Source organism: Triticum aestivum, chromosome 3A (assembly GCF_018294505.1).
Source record: "Triticum aestivum cultivar Chinese Spring chromosome 3A, IWGSC CS RefSeq v2.1, whole genome shotgun sequence".
NCBI classification, from domain to species: Eukaryota; Viridiplantae; Streptophyta; class Magnoliopsida; order Poales; family Poaceae; genus Triticum; species Triticum aestivum.
The window spans coordinates 494,703,785-494,715,903 of NC_057800.1; the positions used below are offsets into that span (position 1 = coordinate 494,703,785).

The 12,119-nt window shown below is 48.3% G+C and overlaps 1 long non-coding RNA gene across 3 annotated transcripts; it reads left to right on the forward strand.

The window, feature by feature from the left end:
• Window positions 1-793: 793 nt before the first annotated feature.
• Window positions 794-3,368, forward strand: LOC123058490 (uncharacterized). 3 transcript variants are annotated; one of them, XR_006427220.1, is made up of 3 exons: window positions 794-1,325; window positions 1,465-2,887; window positions 2,973-3,368. It is a non-coding gene; the product is annotated as an uncharacterized lncRNA (long non-coding RNA). The 3 variants fall into 3 exon arrangements; XR_006427221.1 differs by having other exon boundaries at window positions 794-1,150; window positions 1,246-2,887; XR_006427219.1 differs by having other exon boundaries at window positions 794-2,887.
• The last annotated feature ends 8,751 nt before the right edge of the window (window positions 3,369-12,119 follow it).

Sequence of the window (12,119 nt, forward strand, 5' to 3'; positions counted from 1 at the left end):
AATCAACTTACACATATCCTACCACCCATATTACGTCAATAATCTATTAACCAGATCGACGACTAGGATCAAATGTTCTGCCAGCAGACGCCGATGGTCTGCCAATCGTCGAAGCGCTCCGCGCCCCCGATCCGCACGGCCCGCCCACCACGCGGATCAAATCTGAGAATCCCACTAACCGTCCTTTCCATCTTCGTGCCGCCCCCACAGTCGTCCCCCCCCCCCCACCATATCGCTGCCGATCTCCCGTGCCGCCGCCGCCATCTCCGCCGCCTCCTTGACACAAGGCCATCACCATTGCGCCCCACTCCGGCGTGCCTGATGCACTTCGGCCATGGCAGTCGTTGCCACCTGACTCTATCCTCGGGATCTCATCCTACTGTCCTGGATCGGGGCGGCAGTGGCGATTTGGATCCGGGCGGCGGCGGCTGAGCAAGGGCACCGGTGCTGTCTAGGTACATGTCTTCCCTCTCTCCCTTCCTCCCCCCTCTCTCTGCCCCGTCGGGGTCACTGTGAGCCCGTGACCGGTGGACTGGTGGGGAACTCCGGTGGAACGGCAAGGAGGACAGGCGAGGGAACGGCAAGCACGGGTGCTCTGCTGGCGGAGGCATGTTTTGGGGACGGGGAGACCTCCGGCCGTGGGGAATGGAGAGAGCTTTGGATGCAAACTGAATTTCATCTCTCTTTGTTCTTTTTTCTGCTGATGGCACAGAAGAACATTGGTAATGTTGAGCTGGCAAAGAGAAGTAGCAGACTAATTTCTATGTCGACTAGATGATGATTTGCTCCTGTATGTGGTTTCCTCTGTATTCTTTATATGATGTTATTTTGTGATCCTTGAGTACGGAAATAGCATGGTGTGCAGCGTTGCCCTTGTGAGCAATCTCTGATGCTACTGATGTTTATATATGTATTACTTATGACACTAGGATTCAATCCTCACCGAAGATTGAATTCCATCTTCTTGGTTAGAATGCACAAAGGATTTGAATTGTGAATCTTGCAAGGACATTTATTTTGTGAAATTTAACATGACTAATTTGAGACCAGCAAAGAGGATTGGGCCCGAAGAAATGCTGATATTGAGCTAGGTTCGCAAGGCGATATGTCGAGCTCTGTGTAGCCTGCTTTCAATGGCTTATTTAAACAGGTGTCCCCTTTTCCTTTGTATGTGTTTTCGAGTCTCATTTCATGTAAAAATAGCCTGTAGATGTCCTACGGTGTGATTTTATTTTTCGAGTTCAGCTCTGTGCTATCATAGAATTCAGCTTAGGGAGATCAAGAAGATGTTTCATATGTCAGCACAACTACTGGAGGATTTGCAGGTGAGGAACTATTATATGAGTTTGGATGACCAAATATTAGTAGTACATCAAAATCTACGGCTTTATATAGTTTGTCACATACTGTCTTATTTCATATATGATGACCATATCAATCAAGTGTTTGTTATTTTTCATTCAGAGTGTACATTGATTCCAGTGTAGCAAGAACAGAAAATAAGGTACTCTCTAAATAATGTGTGAGGTTTCAGATTCTGTAATTTGTTTTACTGTTGCTAACTGAGCATGCTTAGATAATGTGGTGATTTGAGTGGAGTTTCAGAGTCGACCGTTCATGTCTGCAGTCTCAAGTTTCTATATGTATAGTTTGAGACCTAATAAGTACTGATCATTTCAGAAAGTTTCATGTTTCATACTTATGATTGATACTGATTGTATTCACGTAATTGGGCCACTTGGATACGGTGGTTGGCTAACTAATAAGTAAGATGTACCCAGTTCTGCATAAAGATTTAGGCACCCTAATTTCTTAAGTCTTTGTGGAGTCAGAGGTGTTGAATGTTTTTGTTCGAAGTCTTTTTGAAATGATGAGTGATGCATACCTATTCAATGTTTTACATGGTACTGCAAGTGAAGAAATGATTTGTACTAAACCATCTAATGGGTTATTGTGTTTCTTTGAAGTCATGAATTTGTAGCAACTGACGCCCTCATTGGCATTCTTTTGAAAGATATCCAAGATAGTTAAAGCATTGTGGGGACTAGTAGGCCGAGCAGTCCGTTGTGTCTCCGCCGTCGCCGGCCGCACCAGTATGTTGTGCCCCTTTCCCTGCTTCACGTCCTAGGCTACTCCACCACCACTGGATACGAGTGTGACCATGACAGAGGAATCTTGTGCAGGGGGATTTGATGCATAGCATGTTATGTACATGCAATGGAAATGTTACACAGTGAAACACATTTTGATCTTCTAATATTAATATGCATTGCTGGCACGAAGGTTATTATTTGTTGTTTCACACACACACACAAGGTTATTATTTGTTGTTTCACACATTGTATTGGGGAAAAAATTAGGACTAAAGGTTTTGGTATGTCTGATTGTCGACATGCCACCGGAGGTGCATGATTGTCTGATAGGCTTGAATTCTTAAGTTTTCTTTCTTATTGGTCTTGTTTGTTTTTATTTTGTTGAAAACCCATGATTTTACCATAACCCAAAATTGCTGAGTTAAATGGAGAGGCTCAATGAGAAGTTTCGGGACATGGAGGAAATTGATTGTTCTAATTTAAGTAATATAAAAAGAAAAGTAGTATTTTCTATTAGTAACATATGTCTATAATATTATGATTTACCTCTGCTAATAGGTGTCGTCGGTGAAAAGAAGCATGCCCAAATTTGTAAGCCCATATTGGTATTACTTTCCAGTAATCAACATCCAACAAAATATATATTTATGAATGATCTATTATCTTGCCATGAATAACAATGATAAATTTGTTGTTGACTCATGTTATATCCTCACAAATAAAGTGCCACATGGAACTTTCTCTATCAGTTCAGGCTGGATGGGCAAGACGACATACTGCAGACCGGGACCAAGGTGAGAATATTAGATGGAAATTTATGTAGCATATGTACAACTACGTTTATTAATCTCCTTCTCACTTTTTCCTTTTTCTTTGCAGAGTTATGTTCATTATCAGTGATATGTGTTAATACTCTCCTAGAGATTGATTTTTTTGCGATCGCAAAAAAAGGAGCCAGATACATGGCGAGCTTCCAAATATCAAGTTGCAAGTACCTTCGTTGCTTTGGACCTTGCCATGGAAGGATGAACACTAAATGACCACAAAATGCCTCTAGATTATGAGTAAGCGTGTTTCTACCTTCAGCGGTTTGGGCATCTGCTTTGTCTCTGTGGCTGGTTTCACGGGTACCTGATTTTGCTTGGAACAACCACATGTGCTGCAGCTTGGTTTGCTGACTAGCAATGTTTCGTTTCTTTGGTGGACAAACTTGTATCTCAGAACGTTGACGAATTATTTCATTTGATCAGCTTATGTGGAAACTACTAATTTTCATTGCCTCTGTACACACACTTGCATATCTTTTTTCCTGGTGCTTATTGGCAATGGCCCACTCATAGGCACGACCTAGAAGAAAATAAGATTGAAGATGTATTTTTCTTGGTTGGAAATATTACACCTCAAATTTACTTCAGTTTTTTTAGCAACTTTTTTTTTGAGCAACTCAAATTTACTTCAGTTTGGATGCAATGATGACTTTAAGATTGAAATAACTGGTGAATTATGTCAATTATACAGTTTAAGAGGTCATGGATGTGATATATGAGAAACAATTTCGTCTGTGATACATGAATATCTATATGGCACTGTGGATGCTGGCGAGATGTTGGTCATGGCCTTGGTTGTCGAGATGCACTAGCTAGGGGTGCATGCATGGCCATAGGCCACAATTAAATTTTCTTGACGGACTGAGGTATTTGCTAAGCAATGGATATGGGCCTGTTGATTTATAAAGCACAATATTTTCAGTCATTTGTACGAGTTCGGAATTATATGCTTTTTGCGTGAGATTGCAGCTGCTCAAAATGTAGATTTATGTTATGACAGAATTATTAAGTTTCATAATAGAACATATTTAAGCGAGACGTGCGTTGCACGTGCATACTTACTAGTGCGGACAAAACGCCATACTAGCCTTTTTCAGATCGCATGCATACTTTGGCAAGGATTTTTGTGGAGTGTGTTTGTGCCACTGCTCGATCATCGGCCGGCAGCAACTCTTTTTTTCATGGAGGAATGTTGGGTCTCCATCGGCGCCAAAAGGAACGTAGTAATAGTACTGCTACTATTGAATTACTGATAGTACCTACATTAAGCAGCAGCAGAGTAAAATCTTGGACAACACGTATGACTATAGCGGAACACCCGTGCTTTCTGCTCGTCGGCTAGGGAGGCCATAGTTCGTCGCTGCTGTTGTGGGCGCCGAGCACATCATGCAGGTGCCTCCGGTGCGTTCAGGTTGGGAAGATTGAAGAGGATGTTTCGACCGTGAGGCGTTTTTCAAGCTCCCAAGTGGGAATGCGTTTGGGGGGGGGGGGGGGGGGGCAGCTTGTCTCGAGGGGGCGCGACTCACTTCCGGTCCTTTCCGTCGCCCTGCTATCAATATGTGGCGTTCTTTGCCGGCGTGGTTGAGAGACAGGTGTTTCCGATGCCTCTGTCGAGGTCACTATGCACACTCCTGCATGGATCCAATCCGATGCACAAACTTCATTCGATCTGGTCACATCGCCCGCCTCTACCGTGCTAAGAAGTCTGTCCACCAAGCTTCACCAGCCTAATGTCATGCTCCATCATCTCCATCCACCGGTGATGTCACCGTGACAGACGTGCAGTTCCAGTTTGTCTCGGCTCAGCAAGTCGGGTGGGCGGAGGAGACCGAGCTGCTTCGCACTGAGCTTCGTGACTGCGTTGCGCGAGTCGGGAGTGTTTTGGTGAGAGCGGAGGCCGCTCTCGCCAAATTTGAGGTGGTGCCGAATGTGTCTTCGCTGCCTCAGCTTCAGATTGGCGTTGCCCCTGATTTGTCCCCGTTCCTTGAGATCCTGGTTGGTTCTGCCGATGGGGAAGCGGGCATGTATGGAGATCTCTCCCCTCATGCTACATCTTGTCAGTTGTCGTTGCCCGTCGTGCCGATTGCTTCTGAGAGTGAAGCCGTTGTCGAGGTCGTGGCCCCGGTGCAGCAGATTATGCCTGAGCTGCAGAAGCTTTGTGGGGAGCTCACTTCGCCTATTTCGATGGTGCTTCCTAAGGAGATGAGGTCGCTTGGTGGGGACTTGGCGATGACGACTGCGACCTCACCGTTGTCGTTGGAGTCCAGTCAGCCACTTGCCTATGTGGACCGTGGAGGTTTTGGTGTCGCTATTGCTCTCTCACCTGAGGTTGTTGCCTAGGTGGCATCGGTGGGTGCCGAGGTTGATGAGATAGGTGCTTTGGCAGCTACTTCTGAGGCGCCGAAGCCCATTCGGTCGCCCATCTTTGACCGTGACGCTATGTTGGCACGCATTGACGAGGTGGTCTTCGTGAAAAAGCTTGACCGTTTGCTCGACTCTTTGGAGGCAACTTGTCCTGGGTCTCGCAATGTGATTGCTTGCCTCCTCGTGGATGAGGTTTCTACAGGCAAAATAAAGAAGGTGAAGAAGGCTCTCAGGAGTATAGGCAAAAAGAGTGGCACCATTGATAAGGCGTCTGCGGCTGCTTAATGGAGAATACTCAGTCTCTTCGTCCTCCATCTCCGAGTGGCTCGTCTCCGTGGGTTTCTTGGCGTCTGATGTATTCAATACTGGTTTTGTTAGAGGGTTTCTTTGCGACACAGAAGTGCCAGGGTTTGTGGTTGTTGTGTATTATGTATATTTGTCGGGTTCATCGTGAGATCATAGAGTTTCTTTGCTAGCGATTAGTCCGCATGTGATCTATATGTATCGGTTTTCGTCTGATTTTCCGTTAATTAACCGGGCAATTCTCTTCTTCTTAATTAATCGATGAGGTAAATCTTTTGTCTCTGTTTCGAAAAAAAACTAAGAAGGAACCAATAATTTGAAGAAACCAGACTGCAATACACACCAGGGAAACACCGTGTCTGAAATATGTCAGCCATCATTGAGTCTGGACATGAATGAATGGAATAAAAAGCAGCTAGCAGGACGTGAAAATACACAATTATGTTCCATTTCGGAAACAAAAAACACATAATTATGTTCCATCATCCGGGCAAGGGCGCAGGCAGCCGCACCCGTGCTGTGCATCAACGACCTGTGCCGCTGCACTGCACATCACAGCACAGCACAGACACCCCTCCTCAAGAGTCAAGATCATCTCTAGACTGTATACTACTGCTCACTTTGCATATTCTTGTTCTCAATCCTTGTTTCCGTAAGGACTTGTTTGCTTTTCCAAGTCATGTCTCGTCAGGTGGAAAAAAGTAGGCAAAACATTTATTTATTTATTTATTTATTTTTATAACAAAGCATTCCTTGTTGGGCCGTTGGAGAAAAGCACTTCCATGTGTGCCTCGTTGCTGCGCGTTTGACTCCCCTTCTCGGCTTTCTTTACCCGTGTCTGTCCGGTCAGTCTACCTTGGTTCAAAACACCTGTGGTGGTTCCTTTCTTCCGACGCCTACGTACGTACTTCAATCCAATTCAAACTGCTCGCGCGATCACTGCGGGAGCAGTATCCGTTGCCGACGCGTGTTTCTTGTGCAGCGGTCGTGCCCTAGTGATCTGTCCAATATTTGAGCAAGCGGACAGCACGGTTCTAACATTCGACGATCGAATCTCGAATCATCACATGCTACGAAGTACGACGAACACGGGATTATGTTCAAATCTTGCTGAAATGTAGCTAAGACGAGCGTGGCGTCGCCATTGAGTAGGGGGCCCGATTAGAGTAGAACAACGTTGCTTTCTCCACTGGTCACTCACTGAAAAAAGAAGGAGAAAAAAAAGAAGTAGAACAACGTTGCTTTCTCCCCCGGTCACTCACTCGAAGGATGAGATTCCCCCCGGAGAGAGATGCCGCTGCCGCTAATGGAGCCCATTTACTTAATCAATAAGAGTGGATTATGCCGCCTTGTAACGTCCAGCATCCCGTGCCTTTCGGTTGGTCGACCATCGAAATGGAGAGAGAGATGCGAGACGGAAAGCTCAACCCTAGCTACCTCTATCTCATATAATCCGCATTCTTATCCATGATAAACAAACTACCATCGACGAGTCTGACGTGTTCTGCTCACGTCGACTGTATCTTAAGCTATATGGATACAGATGTCACATGATAAAAATAGTTTGAGGCACCTAATTTTCCCCCCGATGCAAGCTATCGTTAATGGATCTCATTAAGAAATAAAAAATAAAGACTCCAGCACACATGCATCTTTATCTTTCATTTCAATCTTTTCAGCTTTTGACATCGGACCGTATTTTTCTCTACCCGCCTCTTACAGAGGATCCCGCTCGCCTGTCCGAACTTACTTTACCTGATGTCCTGCATTTTTGTGCTTCAGTTTTCTCTTTGCATATGTATCTTTTGTGTCACGGGCAGTTGGGCTTCTCGGTGAGAATACACGTCGTTCTCATGCGTGTGCTTAGAAGAAGAAAAAAATGTAGTTAAGGCATGAAGACCTGCTTGGACAAGTCAGTCAAAAGCATAATAAGGACGCCAAGATAAGAAAAACATCGGGCTCAGCAGGAGAGGAGAAGGACGTGTGGTCGTGCTTTTAGGTTATCCTGCTGGTCACAACTCACCATCCACTGGTAACATTAGCTTCTTCTCTCCAGCTTTTGGACGGTCTAATGGCTTCATTATCGAGGGTAAAGGCAGGCGTAACAGAGAAGAATCAGGAGCGGATTACAGTGCAACAGGCAGAGGTTTTGTAATAGCATCTATCTTGGGTCTGGGAAAAAGAAAGCCGGGGCGAACAGGAATGATGCTTTACCTCCGTTGGTTCCTCTCCGTTGTGGCCCAGGGCGGGCTCCCCGCCCGTCTCAGGCCCACCACACCGTCAAAAAGTGGCCGTGTCTGTGTTGGGTCCTTCGATTTGTGCGTCGGTCCGTCCACCGCTATAGTCAGCCCGGAGCAAAAAGCAAGGAATATTTCTCCTGGAGACGAGCGCTGGCTTGGACTCGGGTGGACTTTTGATCCTGTGGCAGCTGGCCATGCCACAACAGTTTCGAGGTGACTTTGCTCGTGCAAGAACGGACGACGGCAAAACAACAAAATCTGTCTCTTGTGGATCAAGTCTTGTTTAACCGGGTGCTTTGAATTGATTGGGTCCGAACCGTGCAGACCCCCGCGATTAAGGGCCCCTAAACTCCTGCTGACAGATTGATAAGGGGACGAGAAAGAATGAGCAGGAGAGCACAAGGACTTTGACTCGGGCGGTGGTTTACTATACTCTCGTCCGGACTGCAGGGTTTCGTCGGCACCTGACCTGGCAGGATCCAACGCGAGCGACAAGACAACACCGTGTGGGACGGCCATGCGTCGCATCCCGCGCCGCGGCGAACGATGCTGCACCTTGGAACTTTGGACCGTGGACTCCACGGAGACCCGCCATGGATAAACTAAACTTTACTCGTGGAAATGGTTTTCAAGCGTGGGCAATTGCTTCCGTGGTACTCGTGGCGCAACCAATGCAGTGCTGCTCCAGGTACGTGCAGCGTGGACGTGCGATCCTGCACTCGGTGCTACGGCCTAGCGGGGATCTGCGGAGATCACCGACTATTTCATTTTTCATTCCATTTTTCGTCCTTCTTTTGGACGCCGGAGCGCGTCGATGTGCTACCATTCACCTCCCTCCGTTCCACCAACCAACCGAACACGGCAAGGCACGGCCCACGTGCATGCGCATGACCACATCATAGTCCTATATAAATCCGTAATGTGGCCATACCGATGTAGTAATAACGCGCTGTACGCCTTGTACGGCTGCAATTACAGCACAGATGTACGGGCCCTTATTACACAGCTCCGCCGCACGTCCGGTTTAAGAGCAACGTAAATTGCTTCAGCATCAACTCCTCTAAAACACAGCCCACCCGGTGGCTAAGTTCATTGCGATGGAAACAGCCTATCAGTTTTCAAAGCGCTCCCGGGTGACGGCAAATGCATTTGGTGTGGGGACAATTTTTCTTTTGAAACGAGGCAAAAGATTTGCCATTTCATTGATTAAGAAGAAGGTTTCAGACAAAGCCGCAAGCGGCAAAAGGTAAAAGATTACTCTCGCGGCATTACAATACCCAAGTGCTTGGCACCTGCCAAAGCCCAAAGCGACACCTCTTGCTTGATCTTGTTAATGATTACCACCGGAGGGACTGCAACGTTGCGAAAGACTCTCGCGTTGCGCTCGGACCAAATCTCCCATGAGATGAGCATCATCAATGAGGCAAGGGCTTTGGGCGAGCCGAGACGAATCTGAAGGTTATCGTTTCACCATCCTTTGACCAAAGCGCTCGCCGACCAAGAAGAAGTAGAGATGTGGTGCATTCCGAGCCACGGGAGAATGTCGTTCCAGATGCGCAAAGAGAAGCGGCATTGGAAGAGAAGGTGGGCCGCGGACTCCTGCACTTGCTTGCAGAGAGGACACAAGCCACAGTTGGGCCACCCACGACGGATCAAGCGGTCTGATGTCCAGACCCTGTTTTGAAGAACCAGCCAAGCAAAGAATTTGCACCTCGGCGGAGCCCACACACTCCACACTGACTGGACAAGATCAGAGGAGGTGAGGCCTTCGAATTGCGCCTTGTAAGCCGAGGAAGCTGAGTACGTTCCGTCCTTAGAAAACCTCCATATAATCGAGTCTTCCACTTCATCCTCGAGGGCCACCGTTGAAACCTTTTCCCAAAGGTCAGCAAATTGCTCAATCTGCGCGAGGGACAGACTGTTGGTGACGTCAATATTTGCGATCCAAAGATTGTTGGCCATGGCTTGCCGGACTGAGGAGTTTTTCTTGCGAGAAAGATGGAAGAGGTTCGGTGCAATGTCACGGGGGCGCAAGCCGTTGAGCCACGACGAGTTCCAGAATTGCGCAGTTCGTCCGTTCCCAACAGTGACCGAAGTGGCAGCCGCAAAGAAGTGACGATCCTCATCAGTACACGGAGTCCCCATGCCAATCCAGGGCTTGCTCCTATCAGTCCATTCGAACCAAAGCCATCGGAGCCGTAGAGCCTTAGCAAACTTGTCCAGATTAAGCACTCCAAGCCCACCCTTTTCCTTAGGTTTGCAGACAAGCTCCCAGTTAACCTTACATTTTCCTCCAGAGACCTTGTCCGAGCCCGCCCAAAGGTATGCACGGCGAATACTATCAATTTTCTTGAGGACCTCCACCGGGATGTCGAGGGGCGTGAGGTGATAGATGGCAATGGCGGTTAGGACAGCATTAACAAGAACAATACGGCCGGCAGAGGCCACAAGCCTTCCTTGCCATGGAGGGAGCTTGCCTGCAATTTTATCCTCAAGGTACTGGAAGTGGATTCGTTTGAGGCGTTTAACAGCAAGCGGGAGTCCAAGGCAACGCATTGGGAATGAGGTGCGCACCGCCGGGAAAGCATGAAGAACCTCATCAAGGTTGATGTTGTCGCATCGGATGGGGGCAACCAAACTTTTTGCACAGTTGGTGACAAGGCCAGTTACCGCTCCAAAGGAGGTCAGAGTTGCGGTAAGGAATTGGACATCTTCCTTAATGGGCTTAACAAATATGGTTGCATCGTCGGCATAGAGCGAGGCCCGAACGGGGGAAGATCTGCCACACAGAGGGTGAAGGTGCCCTTGGGTCATGGCCTTGCAGAGGAGGTGGTGGAGCGGATCGATGGCCAAGACGAAGAGTAGGGGAGAGAGCGGGTCTCCCTGACGAAGACCACATCCATGCTTTAGCGGATCACCCAACACTCCATTGATCAAACCCTCGAAGTGGCTGTAGAGAGCAAACCCGAAACCCAGTCGCAAAATCTGTCCGGGAATCCAAGGTGCTTCAACAGATCCATGAGTAAGTCCCAACGCACAGAATCGAAAGCCTTTTTGATGTCAAGCTTGAACAATAGCGTCGGGGAGCGGCTGCGATGGAACTTTCTCGCCAAGTTTCTGACATACATGAAGTTGTCGTGGATGCTTCTCTTTTTGATGAAGGCACTTTGAGCATTTGAGACAAGGTCGTGCATGTGAGGGGTGTGACGCTCGGGTAATCAAGCTACAGTAATCCCCGCTAATGATGCCACGTCACCTCGGTTACTGTGGATAAACTCGCGTTAGTTCGGAACCTAGTTCGAATTTCAAATTCAAAATCGAGCAAACAATAAAAGTTTTCAAAATATTAAACTTAAATGTTCGGAGTAAACCAAATAATACCTAGGTAATTATGATGGAGAAACCAAACTTTGATAAAATGTTTAAAGGCCCTAAAACAATTAAAACAATAGTGAAAACAATTAAACAAATGCCTATTGAATTTATAAAATGCTAACACTATTTTATTATGGGTTAAGAATTAATCTCGTAGTAGTTTATTGGTAAGTACAAATTAGGCACTAGTGGTAATTTTATAAAACTGGAAATAAAAGAAACTGCAAATAAAAAGAGACAAGAAAATATATATAAAAAGAAAAAGGAAGAAAACCCCCAGGCCAACTGGGCCTCGGCCCAGCCAGTGGCCTGCCAGGCCGGCCCAACTGGGCAAAGGCCCAGCCGGCCACTCCCCCTCCATATCCCCCCACCCCGAAACCCTAACCACCCTGTCGCCCCACTCGCTCCCCCACTCCCCTCGTTTGGATCCGGATCGGGAGGAGATCCCGATCCCCTCGCCCCTCTCCCCCGACGCTGCGCCCCGTCGTCGCCTGGAACCGCCTGACGCCGGCGCCCGGAGCTCCTCCCCTGCCGGACTGCTTCCTCCGCCCCACCGGCCTGCCTCCTCTACGACATCGTCGCCGTCTCCTCCTCAACCCCCACTCCCCAGACCCTACGCACCCCGGTGAGGCCCTCGGCCTCCTCTCCCCTCTCCGCCGCACGCTCGCGCCCGCCTCGTGTCAGGTCGGACGAGCCCCCTGGCTCCACCGCGCCCCCCCGCCTGGAGCTCTGCTCCCGCACGCGCCCGCGCCGTGGCCGGCCCCCTCCTTGGCGTGCCGACGCGCGTGCGCCTGCACCCCGCTGCTCTGCCGCTGTAGCCGGCCGCCCGTTGCGCCCTGGCCACAAGGCCTGCCCCGTCCTGGCCTCCCTCGCACCCCCTCTCGCGCCCCCTACTTCTCCTCCCTCGCCGCTGCCCG